This window comes from Corythoichthys intestinalis, chromosome 3 (genome assembly GCF_030265065.1).
Source record: "Corythoichthys intestinalis isolate RoL2023-P3 chromosome 3, ASM3026506v1, whole genome shotgun sequence".
Taxonomy (NCBI): Eukaryota; Metazoa; Chordata; class Actinopteri; order Syngnathiformes; family Syngnathidae; genus Corythoichthys; species Corythoichthys intestinalis.
Window position 1 is genome coordinate 28833454 of NC_080397.1, and position 12692 is coordinate 28846145.

Genomic DNA, 12692 nt, shown 5'->3' on the forward strand with positions numbered 1-12692 from the left:
AAAAAACGGCATATATTATGACCTCAATTCAACATTGGCTGCTATTTTCAATGGTTCTGAACATGATCATTAACTCCCAACCTGCCCCATTCAAATGGATTGGGCATCTATCGCCAATATTGGCAACCAATGAGTTAATGAGTTCAGCCTTTTGTCCAATAAACACTTTACCAACTCTTCTATTTTTAACTCTGAATGGATGTGCTAGAGGAGAAGTGTCAAACTCATTTTGGATCGCTGACCGCATTTATGGCAGTTAGACCTAATGTGAGACTAGTTTATTTTTGGCCAAATAAGTTAACTCACTCGCTGCCATTGACAGCACTTGACAGCCCAAAATAAGTGAACAATTGTTCATTCTCCCCTCCCAGTCAAAATGGATTGGACATCGAGGCGTGGCACTGGAAGATGAGCATTTACTGTATGTGTAAGTTAATTGGACGGTTATCGTTTTCAATGGCAGTCATTGATTTAATTTTGTGTCACTTCCATGTAATTTTAAGATACTTCCTGTAAATATTGGCTCATTTCCTGTTGATTTTTTAGGCATTTCCGGGCTGCTTCCTTTAGATCCTACTGCATTTCCAAGTTGATTCCTGTTGATTTAGTGTCACTTCCCGTTCACACAAATCTCCGGTTATTGGGCGCCAATGCAAAAATAAAAGCAACAGAAATATATTATGAGGGCAAATCACGTTAAAAAATAATAATAATAATAAATAAATAAACATCCAAAAAGGGATGTGCAGGTAAAACCATGAATGCTACCATGAAGACATTTGGACGAAACAGACCAGAAAGGGATGGGGGGGGACAAGAGCAGCAGCTCGGGAATCATTCCAAAGCTCTAACATCAGAGCTTGTCCTGTACTTTGTACAGACGCATGATCTCCTCAAGGACTCAGCCCCGTCAGCCACAGCGGCCCAGCCACCTGAAACGGAGCCATGATGGACTATCAGAGGAAGAGAAAGCGTTCAGGGGAATTGTGTGGATTTAGTGGTCTGCTGCTGACACATGGCTTTGAGCGTGGTAGAAAAGCACTTTAACTCTTCAGTGCTTTTATTGCGTGTACACACCCCATAAAACTTGAGTCTATGTGGCATCGCTCACGCTTCCACACTCACGCACGATGCATTTGCATTACATTTGTCCATTAAAGTACCAAATTCTCAGAGATGAAGTCAATTGTGTTAGTTGATTTGGAATTTTATATGCCTTCCGTTTATCTGTGAAAGAGATTGACACAACAGTTTGAAAAGTTTGTAGAACTGCCATCATTTTGTCTCTAAAATTGGCTTGGACAAGTAAAAGTATAATTCTAATATTTGTTCCACATGGCTAAAGATTGAGGATTATGTCAGTTATCATTCATCTGCGTGTGAGCGTTAGCAGCATTTAAGGTGCACATTTCTAGACATAAAGGAGTAAACATTTACAATGGAATGCAGTGCCTTTTATAAGGGAACAATAAGGCTGACATAAATCTGATCTTTTCATGTTTTACGCTGAGCTGACAATGTGGCAATAAAAACTACATTTCATTTTATGCCAAAATGAGTGCACAACTGCTCATGTTTTGGTTTCAATCCGATATCACATTTTTCATAGTCTACTTGGCATATATTTGAGTTAAGCATCATGTGATACAGATGTTTCGTAGTAAACGCACGAAAAGTATTCTCTTACTCAACACACAAATCAATCTATCTAAAGATACACTGTTATACTATAATGAAACAGTAGTGGAAAGCATAACATTATTGTTTCAAAGTCTGAATGTCAGTATCATTTGCGCTTTCCATATTAAAAATTAAGTTTTTACAGGCTGAAAGCAGTCTGTCAAGTCATCACTTAAGTAGTTGTTGTTCCTCGTCTTCATGAGGAAACTAACATTTTGAAGCCCTACGCCTCCGTTTTTCTTAATTTAAATTTGACTAAAAATGCAACTCACTACGAAGCTGAATTTCAATGTTCCTATTAGTTAGGGTCAAGTGCAGGCTTATTTTCAACAAGCTGATCTCATATTATGTTCGATATCTTCAAATGCGCTCCCAAAAATGTTAATATTGAAATATATTTTTCATAATCATTGAGAGCAGTTCTTCATTATTGTGCCAAAGTGAGGGCAGTTTAAGACAAGCATTAAAGGTTATAGCTTTAGCTAGCATAGCTAACAGCAAAGCTCTTTCACAACCAGTTTATTTTCATTCTCTTGGACTCGCTTAGCATACTAAAACTCTTGGCTGGATATTTAACTGATCGATTGAGAGCTGCATTGCCAGATCCATTACGTCTAGTCAATTTCAAAACTAAAATTTCGCAATGATAAACAGGTAATGGAAATGCCGCAATTTCGGGAAAAAAGTCAGCTATTGCAAGTAAGGTTTTTCCGCTTTCATGACAATGTTTTTTAGATATTTCGATATTATAATATATCACAAGAGGGCTACAGAAACTCTTGTTTTCAAATTTAAACGCCACATGATAGGATGTACATAATCAAATGACCATTTTTCCTTTACAAGGGCATCATTCAGAAAACCTTCGCAGGATAAGAGATCTGTGGCTTTTTTCAAAAACAACCTGCAATGGAAAACGGTGAAGGCGCAATTGTACTGTGCCAAAAATTTTTAAATATCGCTTTCATTTTGCGAAAAAACTCGATTGAAAACCCATCTACAGTGGAATCAAAATCTTGCGTACTTTGGTAGATAATACCAGATGCAACATAAACATTAGTAATGAAGAGAAATTGTATTTTTGCTAACATGCTAATCGATAATCAATGACATGTCTGCTCCTACTGTTTTAGTGCATAATAAAATCAAGATTTTACTGATATTAACCAACAATTACCAACAATAAAGTACACCTAAAATATGAAAAATATTTATACAAAAATAAAATATGAACGTGGGCTGCATGGTGGCTGAGTGGTTAGCACGTATGCCTCAGAGTTCTGAGATCAAGGGTCGGGCTCCGACCTTCCTGTATGGAATTTGCATGTTCTCGTCATGCCTGCGTGGGGTTTCTCCAGGGAGTCCCATTTCCTCCCACATCCCAAAAACACGCGTGGTAGGCTGATTCAACAATCCAAATTGTCCGTAGGTATGAGTGTGTGGGTGAAAGGTTGTATGTCTCATTGTGCCATGCAGTTGGCTGGCAACCAGTTGAGGATGAACTACGCCTACTGCTCATTTGTGTGAGCAGACAAAAAGAGCATATGCAAAAAATGAGTATTGATAAGAACAGGCCAGTATGCTGACAGTCACATCACACCCTCACCATATGATAACAGACAGATAGAAAGTTCTAAGCTGACGTCGCGCACCAAGTTAGCCCACTTCCGACTGACGCTAACAGAAGATAATCAGCGTCACCCTGACAACAGTGGCCACTAAATGTTTCGCCCAATCCAAGACTGATGACACCCCTGGTCAACACCCGGACAGCCCATCCGATCTGACTCCCTCCCTCCTGGCACCTTCAAAAAGGCTGAACATTTCCGTCAGAGGTCATTTCTTCTCTGGATGTCACTAGAATGGGACACAGGGCCAGGTTTTCTCCCTCTGCTTGCCTGACAGTTGTCATTGTTCTTCCAGTTATTTTTTACTATTCTCAACTTTTTGTCGTTGTTAGAGATTTTTTTTCAGATTGTCAAAGTTAGTGTTCTTGGAGTATGTAGTGGTGACAACAACATGAACGCGCGGCGTTTGGCTAAGAGGTCAAATGACAACAGTAATTAGTCCATTTTAGATGAATAACAATCTCAAGTTACGAAATCAACTAGTCAACAAATCAGTCACGGATGGGCAACCCTGGGTCCCAGTTGGTCCTGGTATTTCTTCCAACCGGTCCAGCTCAAACAGTTTAACCAATGAGGTTTCAGCGGAAACAAGAAGCACCTGACTGCAAACCACTAATTGCACTTGAAAGACAAGATTGGTGAAAAGGTGTCCTCTTTATGGGTTCTAACATAAACCCACACTAACTGCGGCCCTTTGTCGAATAATTTGCCCACCCCTGGTCTTAGCTGAAGGGACCACTATATGTTTAGAAGGGAGCTAAATAAAAGTGGTAATTTAACTCGATTTGTAATGAGTATATACAGTATTTATTTCATTTTACTACATACAGTGCATCACAAAAGTGAGTACACCCCTCGCATTTCTGCAAATATTTAAGTATATCTTTTATGGGACAACACTGACATAATGACACTTTGACACAATGAAAAGTAGTCTGTGTGCAGCTTATATAATAGAGTTAATTTATTTTCCCCTCAAAATAACTCAAAATATAGCAATTAATATCTAAAGCCCTGCCAACAAAAGTGAGTACACCGCATGGGAACTACGTACATCCCTAAATGTCCAAATTGAGTACTGCTTGTCATTTTCCCTCCAAAATATCATGTGACTCGTTACAGGTGTGCTGTAGAGATTGAAGAGGTGGGGGGTCATAAAATTGTTGTGCATGGCTGTCCTCCCAGGAGGAAGCCTCTTCTGAAGACGGTATACAAGAAAGCTTGCAAACAGTTTGCTGAAGACATGTCAACAAAGCACAAGGATTACTGGAACCATGTCCGATGGTCTGATGAGACGAAGATGAATTTGTTTGGTTCTGATGGTCTCAAGCATGTGTGGCGGCGACCAGGTGAGGAGTACAAAGATAAGTGTGTCATGCCTACAGTCAAGCATGGTGGTGGGAATGACCCCCCCCACACACACACACACACACACACACCTCTTCAATCTCTGCAGCAATGCTGACAGCACTCCTGTAACGAGTCACATGACATTTTGGAGGGAAAATGAACAAGGGGGAAATTATTTTAAGGGGGAAATAAATTAACTCTATTATATAAGGCTGCACACAGACTACTTTTCCTTGTGTCAAAGTGTCATTTTGTCAGTGTTGTCCCATAAAAAGATACACTTAAATATCTGCAGAAATGGGAGAGGTGTACTCACTTTTGTGATACGCTGTATTCATCCATTGCTAGTATTTTACTGATATCTGTGACCTATAACTTTTTCTTATTAAGAGGCATGAGGTCTGGACCAAGGTCATTCCAATAGACAACTTTTTCAGCCATGGCTCCGGTGAACTTCCATTCTTGTGATTTTCAGGTGTTTTTTCATGTCATGCCCTGCATAACCATAATATATAAAGTGTATGATTTGGAAAGTCGGCCACTGTATCTTCAGATCAGGTGATCAAGTGAGGTTGGCCTGCTTTTAAGTGTTCATTAATGACTAAATGTATTTATCTTACATGATTATTGTTTTATTTTTGCTCCTGAATGGTGTGTCGTCATCTCCTGTGTATTTAAGAGAATTAAAAAAAAACCTGTTAAAAGAGAAAATAGACATTTTTCCACTTTAAAAACCATTTAAAGTGAAGAAAAACTGCAATTTCAACCCCTTCGGCCTGCAAGTGATGAAGCTGAAGAAAAACTAACTACACATGGCAATTAATGGCTAAATAAGTGCATCTTTATGTTATTCATAAACATTTAAGCCTAGCCAGATTGCAGCTTAAATGCAAGAAAACAAAGCAATATGCGATATAGCCCTCTCTCCATTTCTCCATCTCTGTAATAGAGATGCAAGCTCCGTAATGCTCGCTGGGAGCCAAGCATGAGATTGAGGATTTCTCACACACCATGCATTATTCATACTGCAGCGCAACAGAGTGTGTGAGATGAGAATTACGCAGCATGAAGAGAACAGGGGAACGAAACGAACGGGGACTGAAGGGGGAAAGACGGGGAGGAAGGAGAGGGCAGCACAGGTGAGCCAGAAAGAGTGAAGGGAAGTGAAAAGAGAGACGGCGGACACGCTCAGATCTCCATTTTCTTTTCCTGTCAGCTTAACCCCCGGATCGTTCTCGGAGTTGGAGAACAGCGGGTCGGGACGGAAATGAATATGGAAAGCGGAGCGGCCAGATTGGCTCACAATTTGCATTTGTTAAGTACACGTCTTGTGAGTCGGTTTGTATTCCGAGCACAAACTGAATAGCGCGAAGGAAATTTCAGGGCTCCGTTACAATTCGTGTTCAGCCTTCGTTCTTCGTAATGAAAAACAGTGGGAAGTGAGTCTGTGTTGGAATTGATTTGTTTAACAATGGCAATGGAACAAAGCAGGAGGCACGGGAGCAAAAATAGGAGGCTCGCTATCGTAAATGAATTTCTGAGACCAAGAAATTGCCAGATTGTACCCAGATACAATTTGACAAATGAATTGCACAGAATGATATATCTGGTGTGTTTTTCACTCCAATAATTGATCGATAGTTGGGGGAAAAAAGTCCATTACCGTATAACAACATTTAAGAAAAAGCACCAAGCCTGGCAAATATACTCATGGCGCTCTTAATTTACACCTTAAAAGTACAGCGAGTAATTGCAGAAATGTAATTCATCAGCCACTATGTTTTTTTTTTCTTTGAATTATTAAATCAGAGCGACTCTGTTGAAGGAAACCACTGCAATAAAATTGTAGCTATTCTCCTGATGACCCTCATTTTCTTTGTCTGAAAGCCTTTCTCAGCAGTGGACTAATGGTTATTAGAGTGCCAACTTAATGGAATATTACATTATACAGTATATTTTGGTTAAATGTGAGTATACGTGTGTATGTGCCCACTTGTATTTCTCCTCAGATGTGGTATTAATGACAATAATGTAATGGTTACTGGTTTTTTAACTTCCCGGTGATGAAAAGCCAGTATTAATTTGGGGTACAGATTTCATTTGTTCAGAACAGGAAAAACAATATAAATCACTTTTAGAGTGATTAGAGGGAGGGTTGGATTAATCCAGGCTTGATTAGGGCATTATGCCGCCTTGTTATGGACACACAGGGTGACTGACGGTAATTACTGTCTGTAATAGGAGAACACACACTCAGTCAAGGCATCAGCCACAGCAGTCAAGGTGTGTGTGCATGGGAGCGTGCACCGTTAGCGCTGCCGAGGCTGATAACGTTTGCTTTTCACCAATTACATTGATAAATATGTTGAATAGTTGCGATTGTTGGCACGAGCCGGCCCCGGCACAACACACAAACACTTTTCCAGTGAGTGAGTCATTGCTTTCTTTATGATTATTGATATCCTGAGACAAACATATTCACCCAGATAATAAAAACAAATGGCAGTAGGCAAGGCTAATATTACTCTGTGAAAAATTAGAGAGGTGCTAAATCAGCAAATCGATTTAGGGACACGCAATGGAGCCTCATCCGTACACAACTTGAGGATCCAAAAATGTCCCCATCGAAACAAAAGGATATTTGAATTAAGCTCATTAAAGAGTGACAGGGTGATTCCCATGAAAGCTATGCATTACAGTAATGAAGGATATTTACCTAAGATATCTTAGAAAAGCAGAATGCTGCGATGAATCAGTAATTTTTTTTCATCGGCAGCTTGTGCTCCCTAATATACATATATATGTACAGTGGGGAGAACAAGTATTTGATACACTGCCACCCATTGGCAGTGTATCAAATACTTGTTCTCCCCACTGTATATATATATACAGTATATATATATATATATATGTATACATATATATATATATATATATATATATATATATATATATATACACAAATGGTTTTGTTTTTTACAGTCAAAGGTCTAAAAACATGTAGTATTACACATTATGGCAATAATCACCTATGGTGGAGAAGTAGGCATATATAAATAAAAACTGAACTACAGTGGTACCTCTACTGACGAAATTAATTGGTTCTGGAAATACTTTCTTAACTTGAAAATTCTGTAAGTAAAGACGCGTATTACATGTAAATGCCCTAATCTGTTCCAGGACCCCAAAAATTCAGACATAAATCTTTTATAATACATAAAAATGTATCAAACATGTAACAAATTCATGTTACAATCATTGCATAATAAACATAAAATCAGAGTTGTGCATAGTGTGAAAAAACAAGAATAAAGACTCTAAGTTAATACACTCATTAATGAAGAGGACACTGGGATACACACATACACATACAGTAGAGGTCCCTTATGTGTTCCAGGACCCCAAAAATTCAGACATAAATCTTTTATAATACATAAAAATGTATCAAACATGTAAAAATTTCATGTTACAATCATTGCATAATAAACATAAAATCAGAGTTGTGCATAATGTGAAAAAACAAGAATAAAGACTCTAAGTTAATACACTCATTAATGAAGAGGACGCTGGGATACACACATACACATACAGTAGAGGTCCCTTTTCGCCAATTAGATGCCAGGAATTCTAGGCAATAGCTAATGGCAGAGCAGCTATTAAAAAAGTATGTTACGTTCGGTAAACTCAGGGAGCTGCGAGTACCAGCAATACTGTATTTTTGCCTTTTGTATGCTGAAATTTCTTTCCTAACACAAGGCAATATTTTCCCAGTGAGGCGTGTCTTAACCTGAAAATTATGTATGTGTAGACATTCTTAAGTAGAGGTACGACTGTAATAACAATATCAAAAATGTCCAAACAATCTTACCTTGTATTACCTTGCAAAAATGTAATATTTTTCTTGCCTTCTTTGTGGTGCATTATGGGTCAAAATAAAATTAAAAAAAAAACAAAACTTGAGTATGCCAGGATCATGAACACAGTGCAATAGTAATGAAGCTACATGCTTCGACACTGGGTTTTCCTTAAATATTTTTTTAAACAAAGTAAGAAACCATTATAGTTCATCGTAATCGGATAAATTAAACAGCTTTAAACAATGTATATGGCGGAAAGCACTAAGGTGACTTGAAGTTCCGCTCTGAGAGCCAATTTGGCCAAATTTCAAACTTGTCCTATCTGCATGTGTGATACATCATTGGAAAGCTTAAAATCTCAATTTTCTGGGGGAGGAAAAATTTTGAACAGGAGGGCATTTGGGAAAAAAAAAAATTAAACAGTAAAACCCTAACTGGAGGCGAGAGCACGCAAGAGCAGAATTAAAGACGCCACCATTTTAATGAGATATTATCGCATATTTACCTTGTTTTGCCAAAAACTCCATGTAGCATGTATCACTGATTGTCAAGACACGGCTGTGAATGGCCACAGCCGGATTTTGGGGGGATTTTATGGGAGAAACATGGTGATATAACAAGGTTCGCGATGCAGAAATCGCAGACAACAAGGAGTGGTCGAGATTTTCTTTTTCATATATTTACCCTTTTAAACGTTATTTTTCAATTTTTCTTTGTTTGGATCGATTATTTATCATCTAAGATATCGGGGAAAATGCGACAGTAACAATAAAAATACAATTAAGAGATAGTTATGAGGTAGATAGCCGTAACTTTTTTACAGACGCTAAATTTTTCATTGTGACGTAATTTGTTTAAAAGTTTAAAATATGCGAGTGAATAATTTTTCATAGTCGTTTTTTTTTTTTTTTTTTTTTTTAACTAAATATTAGACATCAATTAATGATTCTAAGCTAAAAATGACAGACATTTTGAATATAAAAATAATTACTTACCTCCTTTTTATGGCTAGGTTGAAACAAAAGCGGTTGCGCAACGTCTGTAAACGGGGGTTTCCAGGGTAAAACGGACAAATTACAAATAATTCGGAGGCGTGGTGCGCCATGAATCTGCTATGGCAGCATATAGACATCTTGTTCTATCAAACACAATAATTCTTTTGGCTTAAAATACAGCAGTTTATTTTAAAGAGGGGTGCAAGAGCAGAAACTGCCTTTTCAGTCTTGTCTGTGTTTCCCGCCATATATTCCTTTATGAAATTGAATATTGATGATGATGTTTTGAGGTGAAAACATCAGCAATGAATTTATGACTAAAATCAAGTTCAAAAGCATTAAAAAAAAATTACTATTTTGGTAAGAAATGGTGGAATGGACCACCAAACAGACATAACCATCTTTCAACTAAAAATGAACTATTTCTGTTTTTCATGACTATATCACTAAAATCTTCAAAGACATAGTTTAAGTTGGCTTCATGAAAATCACCAGACTGATTTTACGCTTTGCGGAAGGTGTACATTAACTATGTAATATAAAGATTTATATTGGTATCTGTACAGGGCGAATTTCCTGAATGTGTCAAGCTAAATTTCCTTTTACAGTTTGGAATCAGACAAGAAGAGCGAATGAGACATGTCCCATTTAAAAAAGGATTTGAAAATAGCGTATGCATATTTAACACAATGTGGCTTTTTTCTTTTATGGCGCCAATCGTTCCTTTTCAACACTTGGCTGCTTGGAGAAGAACTTAAAACACGTTGTTGGCTCAGAGAGAGCTACAACACGCTTTGATATGCTGACAATTCAGCCACCCTTTCCCGGCAGTCCCTTTGGGCTGTAAAACAGCCATCGAGGACCTTATTTTACGAGTGCACACTTCTGTTCTTTGCATGTTTATGGCCAACATTTGGAACAAATGGCACGCATAGGCTGGAACAACACAGATAAATCTTGTCAAGTCACAGGCGGGGACACCGAGAGAGTGCAGCACTCAGTGGCTGACAAGAGGAGTGCTTGCATTATTCAATTAATACCTGAAAGGGGCACAATTTATGCGGCATTTAGCGACGTGGGCCAGGAGACAAACACAAAACGTGCAGCTGGCAAAAGCGGACTCGAGTTTGCATCCTGGGAAAAGACTGGACTCCCCTTTCATTTTGCTAAATCAAATATACAGTGAGAGCAAGCTAAAAGGCACTTTCAATCAGCCGCCCCGGGTCTTTCTGTCAGTCCCGACAACAACAACAATCTAGCCTAGTTGGAGTGGTCCAAGTCAACATCCATTCCCCAATAAATTCAATCAGCCATGTCGTGTGTGTCACTCTGACAGCTACAAAAACAAAAGATCATCTTTTAAGAAACACGTTGAATATTCAAGGGCATTTATTTTGGTTTGGAAAACGCAGAATTTGAAGGCGCTCGACGTTGTTTCTCCTTCAAAGTGACGACACGGGCAAATAATCTTAAAGCATCTGAGCAGCTGAGTCGTCAGGCCTGAGCTAATAACGTTGACGTGTAGGGGCTGCGCAGCGGAGTGATTGCCTGACAGTCGGAGAGCCAAAAGCAGCGGCCGCCGCCGGCTCATCGTGAGCCTGCGTTCTCATTATTCGGCCACAAATGGAAATGCAAATCGCCCCGCTTGCTGCGGACGCCTCAAATTTATTAAACTAAAAGGTTTAATTTCCATTTTTCTCTGCATCAGCTTTATTTATAAATGTCGTGCCCTATGAAGACCCTGTTATTTTCTCCTTCTCCTCCAGCCTCTTAACAAATCTGCTCATTAATATGGAAATGGAGAATCAATCGGGGTCCCCCACCCTCCTCCGTCCAAGGGCGTTGTGTGTAATGTGCTCTGACTGGTCGTAAGAACAAACATGTTTACATATTCACACAGAACTTATATTTCCACTCCAAAATATGGGACCAATCCTACTTTTTTAAACTCGTTTTTCATGACTGAAATGAACTTGAGTGAACAAAATGTTCATATTTCACAAAATTTGGATTTGTTCTTCTTATACAAAAGTATTTCTATCCCAATTTCTCACTGTTCAGTACACTCTTTTAATAATGAACATATTTCAATAACAAATACAACACTGAACGTTTTTTTTTTTTTTTTTTTTTTTAATATAAGAATTAATAAGCATAAGTCATTCCAGAATTGGAGGACATTTTAGATCCCACCTTTCAAATTTGAAATAATCCTGAAATATAAAAAAAAAATAAAAATCTGAAAAATAGATATATAAAAAGAAAAACTTAGAGAAAAAAATATTTTGAAAATTTTTTTTAAAAGTTTGGGAATATGAAACAAGCTAAATTTAGAGTTCATTTGCATCAAGTCACTGGGATTTTAACAAATACCGTAAGGCAAATAAATCATGTAATCAAAATGTTACCACTGATCAATAAGATGAGCTAATTAAGCCTTTAATAGTTTATAAACTATTACACAGGCCTACAAAAACGTTTTTGTTAGGGCATGAGTTTTTTTTTTTTTTTTTTAAGTAATTTCTAAATAATTACAACCAGCCGATTTCAAATGTGGTGTTGATTTTTCCTAACTGGTCTATTTTTTCAGCTCTTTAGAATTACAGTTATACCCTGCTTTCATAGGGTATGATAATGGCAGAATGAAGACATAAGTGTAAAAATGATCCAAATGTATTTCAATACATTTGGGGAGATATGCTGAAAGTACAGCATTGAGGCATTACTAGTTTCATTAAAAGATCATACGAAGCTTATTTTGGCACGAAAATAAGGCATCAAGATAAGTCTTGGGCTCCGCACCAATGCTCTGTTTCGTGTATCGAGAGTTTGAGGAAATGGACCAATGAAATCAATGAAATTTGTAATTCTAATGGTGTGGTTAGAGCCTTAAACTGATTATTGTTTTTTCTGCATAGTTAACATGGCAGGCTTTAATCGGAGGAAGAAAAAAACTTGGACGTACCTCGCAAACTAGAGCCACTTTCAATATTCTGACACTTGCATTGCATTCAGTGACCTCAATTTAGCTACAAATGGTATAAATATTTTGTGCCCAAATTTGACTGTTGACCAGTGTTATTGATGAATGTTTTGCAAAGAATCTGAAACATGAAGGTTTAGTTTTGAATAATTTGAAAGCCCAAATGTTTTCTAGCTCTGGAATGACTCTGATAATATTT

General features: G+C 37.9%; 1 long non-coding RNA gene across 1 annotated transcript in view; it reads right to left on the minus strand.

The window, feature by feature from the left end:
- Positions 1–365: 365 nt before the first annotated feature.
- The window catches only part of LOC130912898 (uncharacterized), a 30848-nt gene continuing 18521 nt past the window's right edge, over positions 366–12692 (minus strand). The window contains exon 3 of the long non-coding RNA XR_009062668.1: positions 366–932. This is a non-coding gene — a long non-coding RNA (uncharacterized LOC130912898). The remainder of the gene's footprint in view (positions 933–12692) is intronic.